The following is a 21,259-nucleotide window of genomic DNA, read 5'->3' as shown; positions in this document are numbered from 1 at the left end:
GGTACAATCTCAACCAAGTTCCAAACTTGATTGTCATACATGGATTGTATCTTGCTGTCCATTGCCTCTTTCCATTTAATAGAATCAGGGACTACCATGGCTTCCGCGTAACTGTTAGGTTCATCCAGACCTACTAGTGTCTCATCAGTAATAAGTGTATCACCTTCAACAGTAATATGGAACCCATAGTAATGCTCAGGTGCATTCCTAACTCTCATGGATCGCCTCAGAGGTACAGACTCGTCAATTGGTTCAACAGGAGTTTCCTCCTCATTTTGATGGCTAGGGTTTGAAGTTCCTTCACCACTTGACTCTTGAAGTTCTTCAAGGTCAATTTGCGTCCCACTATCTCCTTGGCTTATAAATTCTCTCTCACGAAAGACTCCTCTTCTTGCTACAAAGACCACATTATCACTGGGTCTGTAGAAGAGGTAACCAAAGGATTTATGTGGGTAGCCGATGAAAATACACCTCTCGCTTCGGGGTTCAAGCTTATCATGAGTCTCACGTCTCATGAAAGCCCCACAACCCCAAATCTTGATGTGGTCTAGTTTGGGTACTTTACCAGTCCACATCTCATGAGGTGTTTTGGAAACTTTCTTTGTAGGGACTAGATTAAGGATATGGGTGGCAGTCTCTAAGGCATACCCCCAGAATAAGATTGGTAGCAAAGTTCGACTCATCATGGATCGAACCATATCTAACAAGGTTCGATTACGCCTTTCAGCCACACCATTCAACTGCGGTGTTCTGGGAGGTGTCAATTGTGAGACAATCCCACATTCCCTAAGATCGTCGAGGAACTCTCAACTAAGATACTCACCACCTCGATCGGATCGAAGCATCTTAATGTTCCTGCCCAATTGATTCTCGACTTCCTGTTTAAATTCTTTAAACCTTTCGAAAGTCTCTGACTTATGCTTGATTAAGTAGACATATCCATACCTACTGTAATCATCAGTAAAAGTCAAATAATAACGATTAGCATCCTTTGTGGCATGTTTGAAGGGCCCACACACATCCGTGTGTATAAGATCCAACAAACCTTCACCCCTCTCAGAAGAACCTGTGAAGGGTGACTTTGTCATTTTTCCAGGTAAGCATGATTCGCAACTATCATCTGACTTTAGGTCAAATGACTCCAAGACTCCATCCTTTTGGAGTTGGCCTATGCGTTTCTTGCTTATATGTCCAAGACGACAATGCCGTAATGATGCTTTATCCAAGTTATTATTATTAACAGAATCAATACACAATACATTATTTCCTAAGTTATCAACCACAGATACAGTTTCATACACGCCATCACAAGGTACTGCTTTAAAATAAAGAACATTATTAAAGAAAGCATTAATCGAACCAACTTCATTATCAAATGAAAAGGTGAAACCTTGTTTATACAATGCATGAAAATAAATAATGTTTCTTGCCATTTCTGGCGAATAACAACATTTATTCAAATCTAAACTAAACCCACTACTTAGCGATAAAGTATAAACTTCAATCTTGGTGACAGGTGAAGCTTTCCTGTTTCCCATGATCAAGTTTATTCTTCCTTGCTCCACATTCTCACTTCTTCTTAGTCCCTACAAATCAGAACAGGTATGAATACCACAACTGGTATCAAGGACCCATGAGTTAGAATGGGGTGAGTTATTAGATAAGATAGTGTAAATACCTGCATGGTTGGGTTTAACTTTCCCATCCTTCACATCTTGCTAGTACTTTGGGCAGTTCCGCTTCCAATGTGCCTTTTCATGGCAATAGAAGCATTCAGCCTCTTTTGAGTCAGAAGGAGTGACGAAACCTATCTTGGTTCCGCTTGAAGAAGAGCCATCAAGGGTCCTAGCCTTGGTACCCTTCGAAGAACTCTTTCTCTTCTTCCCTCGTCCTTTCCCGATTGCCAAGACAGGGGTGGAGTTGGTAGGAGTAGGAGTAGTAACAACCGCCTTACCCTTAAGACCACTTTCCGCGGTCTTTAAGAGTCCTTGAAGTTTGCTGAGAGTGACCTCTTCCTTGTTCATGTGATATGTCATGCAGAATTGATCATAACACGATGGTAAGGAGTGCAAAATGATATCTATTGCAAGCTCCTCGGGGAAGTTCACATTGAGCTTCAACAGCCGGTCCACAAATCTTTTCATTTTCTGCATGTGGCCTGTGATGGGTTCACCATCCTTCATTCGGATTGTTATCATGGAGGAGATGATTTCATACCTCTCTTGTTTTGCACTTTGATGGTATCTTTCCATCAAATCTTGGTGCATTTCAAAAGGGTAGAAGTCCTCGTAGGGCTTTTGGAGATCGGCTGTCATAGTAGCCATCATGATGCATGCCACCTTGGTGGCATCCCTTTCAAGTGCCCTAAAGTCAGCAATCTCTTGAGGAGTAGCAACTGTCTCATCAATCTCCTTAAGCTCCTTATCGAGAACATATTCTTTGTCCTCGTAGCGGGTAATCATTCGGATGTTTCTGATCCATTCATTAAAGTTGGACCCATCAAAAGTGACTTTCCCACACAAGTTTATTAGAGAAAATGAGCCATTAGGATTAGAGCTAGAAGCAGCAGAGTTTGCAGACATCTGAAAAGACGAAAAGTTTAGTTTAGATATTGAGATAGTCCTTAATAAAACACCCAAATGTAATATTAAGGCTAGGACCCAATCACAATATATTATACTTAGAAGAGGTATGTCGTAATCTAAGTAAGAACATATTTGAAAGGTAGGTGAATGACGATTCACCAATTTCCACCATGAAAAACGAAATATTGATATTAGGTTTTTAATTGGTTCTTAGAAATTCCTAGATTCTTTGAGATTCATTGAACATTCTTAATGGCATGTTTCAATCTCGAGTGTGCCCTCCAAGTTTTGTGACTGGGATGCCGAGGATCACAAAACGAGGTGTGAAGTAACCATGAAAATCACTTGGTACCCTTAAAGTATTACCCCTCAATCGATGTGCTGGTAAACCACACATGCTCCACCGATACTATGATAAACCTTAAGTTACCCTTTACCTACCTTGTTAAGTTCAAGTTAGTATGCCGATTAACCACACACGCTCCACTAACGACTTAAACAAAGTGTAAAGTGTAATTTCATGGATTAGCACCTTATTCACATTTTTCCTAAAGTAACTAAGATTGGGAATTTAATAAAAGTATTTAGTTACTTTAATATATTCATCATACTTTTAATGAGAATTTATAAGTCCTTGTCCTACCCGTTCGGCTAACGACCCTCCACCGATCAAGGAAGCGGTGGGTGAGAGTGGACACCCATTAAGTTGCCATTTTATAGGCAACAACCTTATACCCCCTTATAGACCGGCTTCGTGAATGAGGCGTACTAGCGGTAAGACGTCTTGATCTTATATATATATATATATATATATATATATATATATATATATATATATATATATATATATATATATATTATTAACTTATAATATTATAAAGTATAAGTGTTGAATTTTAACTTTTAAAATTCTAAGGGTTGGAACTAAAGTTTTAATCAAGACTTTACTTGTTCCAAAACTTGAGGGCAAGTTTTGTAAACTTTCAAAACTTTTCATTTCTTGTAACTTATGAGTTAATAGAGTATTAAAAATGAAGACTCTTCAATTTTTATAACTCATGTGTTCTTTTAATGGTTTTTTTAACAAAGTGACTTTTGGTTTTCCATAACTTGAGGACAAGTTATGGACTCCATTAAAACACATAATGATCATGAATTAATCTACCACATAGGTTACAAACAATTACTATGATCATCTAAACATCATAAGAACAAGAACATGAATATGAACACTTTCAAGAATCAAAAATTACACTTAAAAACTTGTAATTTTGATAATTGTCATTGTAAATGGATTAGCATAAACATTACACCATCTAAAACATGTTTTCAAGTACCAAAACAATTTAGGGTAATGTTTCTAGTCCATTTCCAGCAACAAAAGTCGAAATTCTGAAAACTGCTGCCTCTACTCGTCGAGTGCAAGAACAAACTTGACGAGTAGCTTGCATTTGGTCATGGACTCGTCGAGTCCCCCCATGGACTCGGCAATTTCATACGAGCAGAAAGCAGAAAATCGAATTTTGCACAAATAATCAACAAACAAGCCTAGGCTCTGATACCACTGATGGGTTTTGAGGATTCTAACACTTCCTAAGTGTACATGCAACCCTAATAACCTTGGATCTATGTTTGTCTCATTATCATGCAAAGTTGATTTCCAAGGTTATGTTCCTATCTAGCATACATGGGGAACAATTTTTCTTTGAATGAAAGATAGAACTACATACCTTGTTGTTGAAAGTGTTCCTTAAAACCTTGTGAGCCTAGCACCTCAAGTGTGATGCCTCAAATGCTTCACACAACACCAAATGCAATGAACAAACTTGAGAGAACACAATAACACTTGCAAAATCGGCCAAGCCCTCTTCTTCTAGTTAGTGTAACCGATTTTGGGGAGAAACACATTGCTTATATAGTGTGTTGCATTAGGTAAACCCTAATGTAACATGACTCTTCATTTCTTGATCCATGGGTTAACTCCATGGAGCATCCATGGAGCATCCTATGGGTGGAACCCAACCTGACAATCCATGGAGCCTCTTAGCCCACTATATAAGATATGGAAGATTTACATAATCTACCCATATATCTAATTATTTATCTTTTGATCACTTAATTAATTCTAAATTAATTCTTGATCAAAACTAATTAAATAATATTATTAATATATTAGAACTTATATTATATTAATAAACCATAAGCGTTATTTCTCTCATTTAGTTTATTCAATTGCATGATGCCATGCAACCCAAATGGACCATGCCGGGTCGGGTCAAGTACTTACCAGAAATAGTTATGGACTGAGACACCTTCTCCAACAGATGGTACAATTTTCAAACCTCAACAGCTTTCTAAACCAAATGTACAATCAACCAAAACAAAAGTTGTTAAACAATTGTCTCTCCAAAATCTTCAAAACAAAATCTTGTTTGGAAAGTTAAAAATCACAATGATGAAAATAAATATCCGAGAGACATAGTGGTTCTCACTACTCCGGAAGTTGAATGTCCAAAGAAAGTTGTTCTGAATCCTCGTGTTATTGAGTATGACTATTGGGTAGAGGAAAGAACCATGGCCTTCTGTTTTTTTCCTAAGGAATCTCAGAACAAACCTTCTAAACCATCTGTTGCTCAAAAGACACCACCGAAGCCTAAGACTCGTGCCCTTGTCCCAAAACCTAACTCGGAGCCTAAAAACTCCACAACTCACTAATTTTGCAGACACTCTGTGCTTCTGAGCAAGAGACAATATGATATATTGATAGTGCTTGCTCCATGCACATGACGAGGCATAAGGACTTTCTGTGAGATCTCAAACTTTCACCAAATGTTGGCTATGTGACGTATGGCAACAACTCCAACTCTTAGATCTGAGGTTATGGCCTCCTTACAAATGGCAACTTCTCCATTTCAAACGTGGCATATGTAGCTGACTTGAAGCATAATTTGATAAGTGTGGCTCAACTCACTGATGCAAATCATCGAGTTGAATTTTGCAAGAAACACAACTACATCATGTTCGAAGTTCGAAAGGAATGCTTGCTCAAGTCGAATCGTAACAAGAACATGTATCCTCTTGACATCAACATGATCATTGGCAAGCCCCAACTCTACTTACTCTCAAAAGTTGTTCCTGACGTCAGTTGGTTATGGCATAGACGGCTTGCTCACCTAAACTTTAGATATATGAATTATCTTGTTTCCGGTGAAATGGTCAAAGGTTTGGCACTCCTCAAGTTCGAAAATGATCATTTATGTGTGAAGGGTCCAGTTAATGGTTTGGTCTAGGCTTTTAGTGTGTTTTGTTTGGTATGAGTCAGTAATAGTGTTTGTGAGCTGTTTAATTTGAATTACTCAGTTTGTATGTTCACGACCGTAAACACGTTTACGGCCGTAAATGTGTTTACGGCCGCAAACTCTGTTTGCTATCCAGTCGAGTATATATAGTGGAGGTGTAGGTCATTTGTTGGTGTTGATGCCTAGCAGTTTACGGCTGTAACCTGAGTTGTACCTGACGATTATTGAATATAAGCGTGTGCAAGCTCAGTTTCTCTTCCTCTCATTCTTACTTTGATTGTTTATCGTTTGATTATTGGTAAAGATCTTAATTCGGACCTAACAATTGGTATCAGAGCAGAAACCGATGTCAAACTTCATTCGATTGAGATTTGGGGCGTCTAATCTGTTATTTATGTTGTTCGAACTTTGGTTTCCATGTTCTAGTGGTTGAAGGATCTGATTTTATCAAAAAACGTGTTTTTGAAAGCTTTCTGGGAGTTTGCTACCAACCGTAAACCTTGTTTACGGTCGTAAAAACAAGTCATTCTTAAACCGTAAACTCTGCATACTCAAGAATCGTAATCAGGGTGTCAAAAATCTAAGAGCAGTAAACGTATGATCAGTAAACTCACAAACCGCAAACTCAAATAGCAAACTTACAAATCGCAAACACAAAAGCCGTAAACCTAGTTTACGGTCGCAATCTCATCAACCGTAAACTCAGTTTACGGTCGTAATCAATTTACTTCTGGCAACCGTAAATTTTTTTTTAAAAAAAAACTCTTAATTGCCTTAATTTCAAATGGAATGTCAAAGTCAAAATGATTTTCAAGAACTTGATGTTGTCATGGGCACCACTACGCGAATTCCAAGATTAATGTCTGCTGGTGGTTTTCCCGAGTGGAAGTACAGAATAGAGAAATACATTAATATGAAAGATTTCAAGATCTGAAGAAGCATTCTTAGAGACCCTGTTAGGATCACTGTGATGGTTGGAGGTCTAGTGATTGACAAGGTTGTTGAGAACTACACTAATGAGGAGTTTGAGCAAGTTGAGGAGCAGGAAAGGGCTTTAGCCACTTTAACCATGCCATTATCTCCTGATATTGCTCAAGGTTTTCGTGAGTACACTTCAGCTAAAGATCTATAGGAAGCTCTAATTGAAGTTTATGAGGGCAATGAAGATATGAAGGAGAGTAGGCAGGACATGTTAAGGAAAAAATTTAATATGTTCAACTACATACCAGGAGAGACTCTTGATGCTCAGTTGCAACGGTTCATAGCTCTCACAACTGACATGAATATCGTTGGAATTTTCTTGACCAAGTCATAAATTAACAAGAAGCTTCTGAATGCTCTTCTTAGATCATGGGATATGAATGTTGCTGTGATTAAGAAAACTAAGGATTTGAATCGCCTCTCTCTTGCTGAAATCATGGCGGTCATCAAAGCTTGTGACATTGATGAAAAACAGAGAGAAATTAATCATGTGAACTCATACTCTACTGCAAATCTTGGAATCTCATCCAACAATGCTCTCTCATCTTTCATGCCTCCCACAGGTCAAGCTTTTGCAACACAACAGCCTTAGATTCAGACCTTCAATGCTGCACCATCCATCCCTCATCATCAAACTCAGCCATTTGTCATTTCACAAGCTGCTCCTACTCCAAATGTGCCAGCCGTAACCTCTTCCTCAAACACTAAAGAATCTGATGAAAATTTGGCTTTACCCACTGGGCTAGTTAACTGCTACAATGCCTTTGTGGCTGGAGATCTTTCACCTCAGCTATCATTTGCTGATTTTGAATAGATACATCCTGAAGACGTGGAATAGATGGACATTACATGGCAGATTGCTATGGATGTTTTCAGAGCTAAGCAGTTTGCTAAGAAAACAGGGAAGAGCAAATGGGCCATGAATGCTAACAAGAAGGTGGGATTTAACAAGAGTATGTTGAGATGTTTCAACTGCCACGAGCCGGGTCATTTTGCTCGTAATTGCCCGAAACCAGATCGTAGGGTCAATAACAACAGGCAAATGGTGGCAGTGGGTAACAACTGTGCTGGTGCTACAGCGAATGGAGACACTACTATGGTCGCTCAGTCCTTTGACTGGGAGGACCAGATTCAAGCTTTAAATATATCAGGGCCAGAAAAAGCTCACCTAGCTCAGATTGATGATGCTGCTTTAAAAAATGATGATGTTGATCCCGAAGAAGAAATGATGGAGCTGTAGTTTGCCCTAATGGTGTCTACTTGTTCCGAGCCCAAGAAAAGCAAGGTAAACCTACCATCTTGTTCTCATACATGTAAAGAATATGTTAAATTGCTTCATGATGAAATTCAAGTATTACGTAGAGAAGTAGAGGACCTTAGATATGGGGGCTATTAGCTTAGGAAAGGACAAAAACCACTTAAGGCCCAATTAGAAACTAAAATAAAAGATTTTAGAAGAATTCAGGCAGAATACAGTGAAAAGTGTGAACTGTATGATTATGTTAAAAGACAAAATGATGCGCTAATTGCCAAGCTTGATACACTAAAAGGACAATCTGAAGATGCAAACTTTAAATTTAGAAAATTTGATGGGTCAAGCGAGGTAGTTGCCAACATGATCGATCATTGCATGGATTTTAAACGAAATCAGTCAAAGGGTTTACGATATGATAGTGTACCTCCTCTTTATAATCATACATATCTGTATCAACCCTTATCCAAGGAGGAGATTGCCAACGAACCATTTATGGTTTATGGCAAGCCCTCTGGTTTCGTTTCAGGTGGATTTATTAATGTTGAAAGTACAAACATTTCTACTTCCCCTGCAGATCAACCCTTAGACCAGGCAAAGCATGGAGTCGGAGGACCTGTTTCTGTTTCTGTTTCTGTTTCTGTTTCTGTTTCTAATTTTGAATTTTCTTTTTCAAATAACAATGTTTATGTTTTTGATGTTAAGACTGATAATGTTTCTTGTGATGTTTTCACATCTGAATCTATTGAATTTAATTTCTTTGATATATTTGATGAACTGTTTGGTAATTCTGATGCTTGTGATACTCATGAAACACCATCAATTCCATAAGTCATAACATCTGAGACACCCTCACTTATTTTTCAATCCATTCCTCATGCATGTTCTTCTAAGAAAAGTGAGAGTGTCTGTCAAGAAAATAAATCTGAAAAATGCAGTACAAGTTCAAATAACAAACAGATTTGTTTTAATTGTGGTGTTGGTGGTCATATAGCTAGGAATTATCAAAATAGGATCTTTGTAGACCACTTGTGACCAAGAAGAGAGAACAAATCTCGAGGAAGGTCTTTAATTAGAAAATCCTCAAGAACTCGTTCTCAAAATAATGATTGGAAAGATGATCGAAGCAGAAAAAGGGCTAATTTTCAAAAGAATAAAAGGTGTTTTACTAACAAAGCTCAAGGTAGTTTGCCAAAACCGAACAAGGCTTCGCCAAGATCGGTTTCATCTAAAATCAATTCTGAATCTTCCACCACTTCTGGTAGAAAATCCATAGGCTCAGTGCAAACTTCTAAGAAACATACTTCGAAACCACCTTAAAAGGTTGTAAAACCCAGATATCAATGGAAGCCCAAATCACTTTCCAATCAATCATTAACATCCTCCGAAGTGGTCAAGAATGAGGATCCTAATTTGAAAGCATTGAAGGATAAATCAGAGAAAACGAAAAGGAAACCGAGGACAATGATGGCCTGGGTTCCCAAATCTAAATGATTCCGCTCATTTTTGCAGGGACGATTGCGGAGGAATGTCATCCGTCCTTGGTACGTCGATAGCGGTTGCTCCCGGCATATGACTGGAGACATCTCCCAACTGAGCGAAATTCAATCCTTTAATGGGGGCTATGTTTCCTTCGCGGGCAGAGACGGTGGCAAAATCACATAGAAAGGAACTATTACAAATGGAGTGCTAAGCTTCGAGAATGTCAACTACGCTCCCGAGTTAAAGCACAGCTTGTTGAGTGTTTCCCAAATTTGCGACAAAGGTTATTGTACCCATTTTACCGACAAAGAGTGTATGATTCTCAAGCCAGGCATTGTCATCCAGGAAGAGTGGATTCTTGTCAAATCTAAGCGGGATAGGAATGCTTACATTATTGATATGAACAGTAGCCTACCTGAACAAGTCACTTGTCTATTCTCAAAAGTCTCCGAACAAAATGCAATGTTGTGGCACCGAAGGCTCGGTCATGCTAACGCGAAAAACCTTAATCGCCTTGCTAAGAATGAGATGGTCCGAGGCCTGCCCGTCAGAGACTTTATTACATTTGAGAAGTGTGTTTCCTGTGCTCAAGGCAAACATCATCGGAAGCCACACCTGCCCAAATAAGTCAACTTAATCAGTCAAGTGCTCCAAGTATTGCATATGGACTTATTTGGTCCGGTCAACGTCTTGAGCATCAATAGAAGCTCGTATTGTCTAGTTGTGATCGATGATTTCTCTCGATTTACGTGGGTCTTCTTCTTATCCAACAAAGCGGGGGTTGCTGATCTGATAAAGAAGTTCGTTGTAATGATTGAGAAGCAAACCAACAACCAAGTGAAGGCGCTTCGTACTGACAATGGAACTGAGTTCAAGAATGTTGTTCTTGACCATTTTTGCGCAGAAAAGGGGATGGTGCGTCAATATAGCTCTGTTCACACACCTCAAAAAAATGGTGTTGCTGAAAGGAGAAATAGAACTTTGAAAGACGCTTCAAGGACAATGCTTTGTGATTCCAAACTACCTGTTTTCTTTTGGTCCGAGGCGATTAACACTGCTTGCTACATGCAGAATCGTGTTCTAATCAACAAAGCACAAATGAAGACACCGTACGAGATTCTTTATGGATACAAGCCTTCTGTCAGCCATTTCCGTGTATTTGGCTATCCTTTCACCCTTCTTCACTTGGAATCCAACCCTAAATTCAATGCCAAAGCCGATGATTGTTACTTTGTAGGGTATGCTGCGCATACTGCATATAAGGTTTACAACAAAAAGACTAAGCAGATAGTAGAATCTCATGACGTGCGCTGGTTGGAGGAGAATGAAATAGATGCTCGAGTGGGTCCCGACTGGTTATTTGATTACACATCACTTTTCAAATCTTTAAATGTGTCTATAGATAGTTCAAGTGGATCCTCTTCTAATTCGCAGATTGTTTCTGAAGACGAAGACAAAGAAGTTGTCTACAGACCTCCAACGGTTGAGGGGGAGTCCTCTGCTTCATATGAAGGAAGGTTCTCTGCTCCACCTGAGGGGGAGTCATCTGATCAACCAAATAGTCCAGAGTCTAAGGTTGTAAATGAAACTCCTGATGCTGATGCTACACCTCTTACACCTATTGAGAGAGAGTTCATGTCTACAGATGCTTCCGCTGTCAATCCAACTTTTATGGAACTACTCTTTCCTGAAGAAATTGCTAATGAGTTTGTAGCAGATTCATCTAATGTGAATCAATCAACAGATGATGGAGGTTTCAACATACACACTCTTCCTATTTCAATCAATGATATCAGCCAAGACATACCTTCAAGAATTCAACGCGATCATCCGATCGATAACGTCATTGGCCAGCTGGGTGATGGAGTTAAAACCAGAAGTCAGAGTGGAGATGTTAATGCATGTCTCTACTCTTGATTTATCTCTCAAATATAGCCCAAGAACGTTGAAATGGATTTCAATGAGCCCAGCTGGGTAGATGCGATGCATGAAGAGCTAAATCAGTTTGAAAAGCTCGGGGTTTGGAAATTGGTTGAGTTACCAAAGGGCAAAAGATATCTTGACACACGTTGGGTCTATCGTAATAAGCAAGATGATTTTGGTGTAATAGTGCGCAATAAAGCAAGGTTGGTGGTTCACGGGTTTTGACAAGTTGAGGGTCTTGATTATATTGAGGTGTATGCTCCTATAGCTTGTTTGGAGGCTATTCGAATCTTTCTCGCATATGCTTCTTACAAGAATTTCACGGTCTACCAAATGGATGTCAATACTACCTTCCTGTATGGCAAGGTAAAGGAAGAAATTTATGTTGATTAACCCCCTGGGTTTGTTAACTCAAAGTTCCCTAATCATGTCTACAAGTTGGACAAGGCGTTGTATGGGTTGCATAAAGCTCCTTGAGCATGGTATGCGACTCTAAAAAAGCACTTGCTCGAGCATGGATACTCTCGCGGTACTATTGATCAAACTTTATTCATCAAGCATGTGGGTAATGATCAGATACTAGTTCAGATCTATGTTGACGACATTATCTTCGGGTCTACCTGTCCAAAGCATTGCAAAGAGTTTGAAGGCGTGATGAAGAAGCGATTCGAGATGAGTTCTCTAGGTGAAATGACCATGTTTCTGGGGCTCCAGGTCAAACAGAATTCAACCGGAATCCTGCTACACCAAGCTAAGTATGTGGAAGATATTCTTGAAGAGTTCGGCTTTACAGACGCAAAGCCTGCATCGACTCTAATGGCTGAAAGACCTCTGTTGACTCCAGATATTGATGGCGAATCCGTAGATCAAACTCTTTATAGATCGATGATCGGTTCCTTGATGTATCTCACTGCAAGCCGTCCCGACATCACGTTTGCAGTGTGTCAATGCGCTCGCTATCAGGCTAATCCTAAACTTTCTCATCTTATTGTTGTCAAAAGAATTTTTCGGTATATCAAAGGCAGCCCAAAATTGAGTCTTTGGTATCCGAAGAATTCTGAATTTGATTTATATGCTTTTGCTGACAGTAATTATGGAGGCTGTGAGCTTGACAGGAAATCAACATCAGGAGGATGCTAATTCCTTGGTGATAGATTGGTGTCGTGGCAGTGCAAGAAACAGCATATCATCTCTACCTCTACAGCAGAAGCGGAATATGTTGCTGCATCGACGTGCTGCTCTCAAGTTATCTGGGTCCAACATCAGCTGTTGGACTACAGTTTGAATTATCTAGAAACCCCGATTCACTGTGATAATGAGGCCGCTATTCAAATCACTAAAAATCCGATCCAACATTCCAAAACCAAGCACATTGACATCAAAATTCACTTTATCAGAGATTGTTATGAGTGTTCGCTCATCCGGCTAGAACAGGTTCCCACTGCTAATAATGTGGCGGATCTGTTCACTAAGCCTTTTAACAAAGCTCGGTTTGATGTGCTTGTGGGGTTTTTGAAAATGATTCGTTTTGAGGATTAATTTTTGTTATTTAGGTTAGTTTAAATTTGAGCATTTCAGTCATTTCATTCTCTTCCATGCACAAATTTAGGGGGAGAAATAAACAAAACCAAACAAAAATTTTAAATTTTAAAAATCCAAAAACATTCTTATTTTTTTTCAGAAAACATTCAAAAATCCAAAAACATCAAAAATTCAGAAAAATCAAAAAAAATTGTTGCATAAAGTTTTGCTTGTTGATGAAGGACTGGGAAATGAAATTAGCAAGTGATAACGGGCAATCTGAATCTGCGTAACGTACCTAAGTTGAATTGTCAACGCTTTGTGCTCGATGCGCTGGTAGGCACGAAAGATTTTAAATGGACTTGACTAGGGAAAGTTGAACCTAATGAATTTAAGAACTTGACAAATCTTGACCTAGTTAGATCCGTTTAGCCTGACAATACGACGCTCGGATAGGTTGAGCAGGGAGATATACATGAGAATCTACTGGTCACATTAAATGAACCCGTATCTAGAACTGTCGATTCACTCTTCCTCGATGTGCGGATTCTGTCCTTAATTCCGGTTGGATGGGGTGACTGGGGAATTCCGATAAATTAGGTCTGTAGAAGGTTATTTCCTTGCTTTCTGTCTGTTAGTCATATGTTGCCTCCTCTGCGAGATCGAGAGATCCGACCTGGACTGTAAGATATGCAACTTATCTCTCTGCATCTTCTATCTATGCAATTCTTTCTATCTGTTAGCCATATATTGTCTCCTTTGCGTGACTTAAAATCCGACCTGGTACACAGTATATGCACCATTCTCTTCTCAATCCCTCTGAAACTTCAGTTAGTCATATGTTCCATCCTTTGCGTGATTGGAAGAGATCCGACCTGGATGTACAGCATATGCATTCTAAATCTATCTTCTCTCTTAATAATTGTCTGCTCACCCGATGTAAGGAGTATTCTGGAAGTCCTTGATGGCTGGAGCATGCCAGGAAGCGGGAAACACGTTCTAGTACAACTAAAATTGAACATATACAGGTTGTCTGTAGATCTCGCTGTTCAATTTAGGTGGACAACAATATCCCTTGTCGTAGTCAGTTAAATTTTCATAAGGCAATTTTGTTTAAGAATTAGGGCCAATCATGATAATGAGGAATTATAATCATTTATATGTATATGTATCATGTCAATGGTAAATTGTCCAAAAAGTGTCATAAATTTTTTGTGTTTAAGTGGACCACAATACTGGCGATCGATCAGACGAAGATGTGAAGATAAGGGTGCCGACAAGTGGAATAAGGTTGTCTAATAACTTTGATCCCAGCATCACAAGAGCTTGTCAATTATGTTGAGATAAATTTTATCTAGACTTGTTCAAAATTTAAATTTCCTTTTTTACTTTATTTTTTATTTTTTTTAACTGTCAAATTTTTTAAAAAAATCTTTAACCGTTTGAAGTTAGTTTATTTTTATTTTTATTTTATTTTAGTTTAATTTTTAATTTTTAATTTTATTTTTATATCCTCAAAAGTTTTAATTTTGAAAAATCTAATCGGAATTTGGATTGTGCATCAAACTGTGTGGGAGACACTAAAACTCGAAGGGGGTATAAAAGGAGGAGTTTACTTCGGTAAACCCTTTTCACCTTCTTCCCTCTCCTTGCGGCAGTAAACTGTTCATCCCTCTCAAATCTTCAAATTTATGTGTTAATTTTTCATGAAATCAGTTAGTCTACTTCGAAGGTATGTTAAATCCGACTAGGAAAATGTAATCGGTTCATCAAATCGACTGAAATCAGGGGAGTAATCGAAGTTTGAAAGTTCTTCGGCATTTACGGTTTCGAGAGGGTTTACGGTTTGGGGATATGCTTGAACCGTAAACTCCCCTTTGACCTTTGCCACCATAAACTCCCATGGCCTTACGACCGTAAACTCGGTTTGGCCTTATGGCCATAAACCCTATTTACGGTCAGAAGATCCTTTTTGTCCATAAACCCTTTTGACCGTAAGCTCGAAATTTTCATCAAAATATTTTTCTTTGGCCAAATTAAAACCGTTTGATTAAGAAAACTTAAAGCGTTGAACTGTTAAATATTTTGTTTTCTTACTTGGCTCGTTTAGTGCAGATCAATGGCGAATCTTAGGTTTGCTGAGATGCACAACCTGGCAATCATATTGGATGATCCTCCAGTCACTCACAGAGACTTCACATCAATGATGTACAGACTGAGAGAATGCTGCTTAGCTTGTGCCATCACTGTAAATCCTATCATCTATCAAGACATTATCCGAGAATTCTGGCAAACAGCTAAAATGTCAAAAGTTAACAGTGAGATGATAATTGAGGCTGTAGTTAAAGGCTGCAAGATCAGAATCTCAGAAAAATACATCAGAGATACTTTGTTGATTATTGATGAATCTGATTTCCCTACTGAGATTGAAACTGATAAAGTACAACAGATTCTCGATAAGATGGGATACGAGGGCTCCTATCCTCCTACTGTGAAAAAGTTATTGTCTCCTTATTGGCGATTTTTGGCACATGTGTTTGTAAGCTGCATCTCAGGCAGGAGATCAGGAGCTGATGAAATCTCCCTCAGGAACATAGGGGCAATTGTTTCGTTGGCTGCTGGTATTAAATTCAACTTCTCGAAGTACATTTTTGATGAATTCCTGGTGAACCTCAATGCCATGACACGGGGAAACAGAGATGCAATTCTGTTATATCCAAGATTCATTCAAGTGTTCATTGATGATCAATTCCCAGATATGGTCAAGGATGGTGACAAACTGAATATGAAATCCTTGGGCCCTCACAGTGTTGGTCTTATTAAGCAGAATCGGAAGGGCAAGGTCATTTTTCAGGGATTACATCCTTTGGTGAAATTTGGAAATTTTGCTGAGATTAACGAGTCCTCCGAGTCCCATGGAACGTCTGATAAGAGTTTGTTCGAGCCGACTTCCTCTGAAAGAATTATTTCTAAAGATATCATCTTGATCTCAGATCATGATTTCAGTGAAACTCAAGCTCCAAATGCCCAAATCGATGAGGAATAAGGTCTACAGTCTGTTTGGGTTTAGACTGACCATAATGAGGGATCGGGGAACGAGAAATAACTGTACGAGGATGTCGACCTCACGGGATTCGATAAAGATGATATTCCATTGAACTTCGGCAGCAATGATGATTTTATGATTGAAGAAAACCTTGACAACTTGCTTGACGATGTCGATGAAGTTGCTCATACGACAAGAGAGACAAGGGAAAAAGAAGACATTTTTGTAGCTGCACCTCCTGTTTCCAATCCAATGGCAGAAATAGCAACTCCTATGGTGACGATGTCAGGGATTCCTCCCCTTGATATCGTTTTACCTGCATCTACGCCAATGGAAAGTGATCACACCACCACACAAGCCTCTCCTCCACCAAGCAAAAGACGCAGACTCGTTCTGAGACTGGCAACTCAGAGTGCTACAACTCAAAACGTTACAGCTCCACCGACAATCACACCTGTTATTGTTTCAACTGAACCTTTTAGTGAAGGCCCTAGTACCGTATTTGAAGCTGGTGGTTCTTCATTCCAAACAAACTTCTCTCCTCCCAGGGCAGATAACGATGAAGCCTCGGTTAGGCTTGCCAGGCTCTTGGCAGAGGAACAATTTTCTACGCCACCCTCTCACGGCAAAGGAATTTTTATCGGGGGTTATGGTTTAAGAGAAGAATCTCCTTCACTTCATGGACTCCAGAATCAGGTTGGCGTTCTAAATCAGAAGAATATTGATCTTGATCAAAGGAATATTGAGTTATTCATCAAGGTCACTGACCTTCAAACTGAAAACACAGAGCTCAGTATTCAAGTGGCCGAGCTTAGCGAAGATAATGCTCTGAAGACGAAGCAAATTGCTAATCTTCAAATACAATTTGGCCTCTTAACCGCCAACTTCCTCGATTTGAATAAGAAACTAGAAAATAAATTTGGTGATGAATTCAAGTCGCCTGTTGACGAATCACAGATCAATTCTCCCATTCAAGACGCTCCAAGTGTTGACGCTCATGTTGTTTCTCAACAGATCAGATCCACCATCATCGTGGATCGTTTTGAAATAGATTTGAAACAAGCTTCAAGGGCAGTAGCATCAAAAGGTGCTAAAAAGAAGAAGGTTGCTGACAAACTGGCTAACAAAGGAAAATGGTTATTCAAGAGGAGAGTGGATCATAGGGCACCTTGGGATAAGCCCCAAATCACCTTCACAGATCTGAGCACTCATACTTTCAGGGATACCTATGGTGATAGGTCAGGAATCATTTCGTGGGGATTCCATGACACTCTGAACATGTTTATAGTGAGAAGGAAGAGCGGGAATAAGGAACTATACAAGGATGCTCATAATTTTCACTCTTTTACTAAGGTTGACCTTATTGAGCTATCCAAAGCTCACTTCTCAAATCCATCAGGAAATCCCAAAGCTAGTTAGTTCAAATCTTTCTTGGAAGTTCAAGTGGCCAAGCGCTTTCCGTCAATGAAGACTGCAGAATCTTTTGTTGAAGTTCACAAGCGTGTCATTGATCCCAAGACAAGTCAGCCTCTTCGTACAGTTATGTGGCCTGCTACTGCTCAAGTCAAACATATCCCCGTTCTTCAAGATTGTCCTGATGGGTCTCTTTAATCCATGCAATATTGGGTGAATGATGATTCATCAGATGTTGCTGTTATCAAGCTCAAGGAAGATTGTATCTGCTTGTATGACAAAAGGGATTTGCTTCAATTTGGCAAGCGGGACATACATCAACTTGCAAATTACCAAATTGTGGTAGCTGACGAATTTTTTGAGCCTGCTGCAAAAGAGTACACATGGATGGTGGCTATGATCATTGATAAGAGAATATGGAATGGAGCGATGGGAAGATCTTATGTTCTGATGGTCGACAAGGACTGAGTTCAAGCTAGCACCAAACCAAGGGGGAGATTGAAGGGTCCAGTTAATGGTTTGGTCTAGGCTTTCAGTGTGTTTTGTTTGGTATGAGTCTGTAATAGTGTTTGTGAGCTGTTTAATTTGAATTAGTCAGTTTGTATGTTCACGACCGTAAACACGTTTACGGCCATAAACGTGTTTACGGCCGTAAACGTGTTTATGGCCGCAAACTCTATTTTCTATCCAGTCGAGTATATATAGTGGAGGTGTAGGTCATTTGTTGGTGTTGATGCCTAGCAGTTTACGGTTGTAACCTGAGTTGTACCTGACGATTATTGAATATAAGCATGTGCAAGCTCAGTTTCTCTTCATCTCATTCTTACTTTCATTATTTATCATTTGATTACCGGTAAAGATCTTAATTCGGACCTAACAATGTGTTGTATGCAAGTGTGGAAAGCAGTCAAAGAAGGGACATCCCGTCATCATTGAAAAATCAATCTCGGAGCCGTTAGAACTTATAAACATTGATATGTGTGGACCCTCAACAGTAGAGAGTTGCGTCACAAAAAATACATTCTTGTGATTGTGGATGACTTTACTAGGTTCACTTGGGTCTTCTTGCTAAGGCTCAAGTCAGAAATAGCCTCCGAACTCATCAACTTTATTAAAGGAATTGAAGTTCTCATCAAAATCCCTGTAAGAAGAATCCGAAGTGACAATGGTTTGGAATTCACAAATTCCACCATTGAAAACTTCCTCACCGAGAAGGGTATCGACCACAATTTCTCTGCTCCATACACTCCTCAACAAAACGGTGTAGTCGAACGACGTAACAGTACACTTGTTGAAGCTGCTCGATCCATGCTCAACTTTACAAATCTTCCACTCTATCTTTGGGGTGAAGCTATTTCTACAACATGATTTACTCTGAATAGAAGTTTCATCAATCGACGCCTCAACAAAACACTGTATGAATCCATGAATGGTCGGAAGCCAAGTATCTCATTTCTTCATGTTTTCGGATGTAGATGCTTCATCAAGAATAATCGTGATCAGCTTACCAAGTTCCAACCCAAAGATGATGAAGCTATCTTTCTTGTATACTCTGCTAAATCAAAGGCTTATCAAGTTCTTAATCGGCGAACTCATGTTCTAGAAGAAAGTTTTGACGTTACCTTTGATGAAAATTTTGTTCGGAATTCTGGTCCAACCCATGTTACAACTCACATCATGGAGTCTAATGCTCCAGTACCAGGATATCCAAACCAGCAAACAATTTATGAAGTTGAATTTGAAACCTTGTTCGGACCCTCAGAAATAGTTCTTGATTCAGAATCTTGAACAAGACAAACCAAATCCGACGCTCCGGTCTCACAAAATGTTTCCAGTCCGACACCCAATCTTTCTCTATTTGATTTTGAACCATTTCAACCTTCTGAGGTTGAGGGGGAGAATGGTCAACCTTCTCTTAAATCAAATGTGGATGGATTTCAAGATGTAGCTGTTAAATTCAACTCTAACCCTATCAACATCGATGATGATGCAAATTTCTTCGATTTCCAACATGATGATGACGCCAACCTATCCGGTTCAGAATTTTAGGAGGAGAATCATCCACACGTTCAAACTATTCAAGGGGAGCAACACAACCCCCATTGTTGATATTGGATCATCTGTCGCACAAGAACTTCCGAGATTACATGTTTGGACTAAGGATCATCCTCTGAACCAAGTTATTGGAAACCCAAAAGCTGGTGTACAAACTCGTTCTGCCACAAGTGTTCAAAATGAATGTCATTTTTCGGCATTTATCTCAATGGTTAAACCCAAATCCATCAAAGAAGCACTAGAACAAGCTGATTGGATTACAGCCATTCAAGAAGAATTGGCAGAATTTGATAAAAATGAAGTTTGGTCTCTCGTACCTCCTCCTCATAATCATCCCATTATTGGTACTAGATGGGTGTTTCAGAACAAACTAGACGATGCATGATTCATTATTTGGAACAAATTAAGATTGGTGGCTAAAGGATTCACACAGATTGAAGGGATTGACTACGATGAGACCTTTGCTTATGTTGTCTGTCTTGAAGCTATCAGAATCTTTCTTTCTTATGCTGCTCACAAAGGCTTCAAGGTTAACCAGATGGATGTCAAAAGTGCTTTCCTAAATGGTGAACTTGATATTAAAGTGTATCTTCAACATCCTCCAGGTTTTGTTAATCTATCATATCCGAACTACTACTACGAACTCCGGAAAGTTGTTTATGGCCTTAAGCAAGCTCCCCGCGCATGGTACGAGACCCTCACTGACTTTCTCAAGCGTTCAGGTTTTCAAAGAGGAATTCCAGATCCTACTCTGTTCCGAAGGTCAAATGGAAAACATATCATACTTGTCTAAATTTAGGTTGGCAACATCATTTTCGAATCCAACGATTCATCAATGGTTGCTGACTTTGCTAAGTTAATGGTCAGTAGATTTCAAATGAGTATGAATAAGGAATTGAGCTTCTTCCTTGGTCTCCAAGTCAAACAAACCAATAGAGGAATTTTCATTCACCAAGAGAAGTATATTTGGGAACTCCTTAAAAAGTACTCAATGGACACCTGTGCCTCAGCCAAAGTACCAATGGGTTTCGGACACAAGATCTTTTCTGACCCTTCAGGTGTAGCGGTTGATGAAAAGAAGTACAGAGGAATGATTGGACCCCTACTCTATCTCATAGCAAGTCGTCCAGACATCATGTTTTTAACATGTTTGTGTGCCAGATTTCAAGTTAATCCAAAGATGTCTCATCTTTTGGCTGTTAAGAAAATATTCCGATACCTCAAAGGTACAAAGAATCTCGGAATTTGGTACCCAGCAAATGAGAGTTTCCTATTTCAAGCATATTCTAATTCAAACTATGGCAGTCTTCAATTGGACAGAAAAAGCACATCTCGTGGCTGTCTATTTTTATGTGGTCGTTTGGTCAGCTAGTCATCTAAGAAACAGAACTGCATTGCACTTTCAACAACCGAAGCAGAATACATTGTTACTGCTAGTTGCACTTCTCAAGTTCTCTGGATGAAATCTCAGCTCCTGGATTATGGTTACCGGTTTCAACAAATTCCAATCTACTATGATTCTCAAAGTGCCATTTCAGCACTCTATGATGAAGCGCATTGACATACGGTACCATTTTTTAAAAGATCATGTTTTAAATGGTAACATTGAGCTTATTTTTGTTCCATCTGACGATGAGATTGCTAATGTCTTTACTAAGGCCATAGACGAAACCAAATTCAATGGTTTTCTGAACAAAATAGG

This window comes from Lactuca serriola, chromosome 7, assembly GCF_051521515.1.
Source record: "Lactuca serriola cultivar US96UC23 chromosome 7, Lser_US96UC23_V15, whole genome shotgun sequence".
In the NCBI taxonomy this organism is placed as follows: Eukaryota; Viridiplantae; Streptophyta; class Magnoliopsida; order Asterales; family Asteraceae; genus Lactuca; species Lactuca serriola.
The sequence above is the reverse complement of the archived record's forward strand: the minus strand, read 5'-3'. Positions refer to the sequence as shown.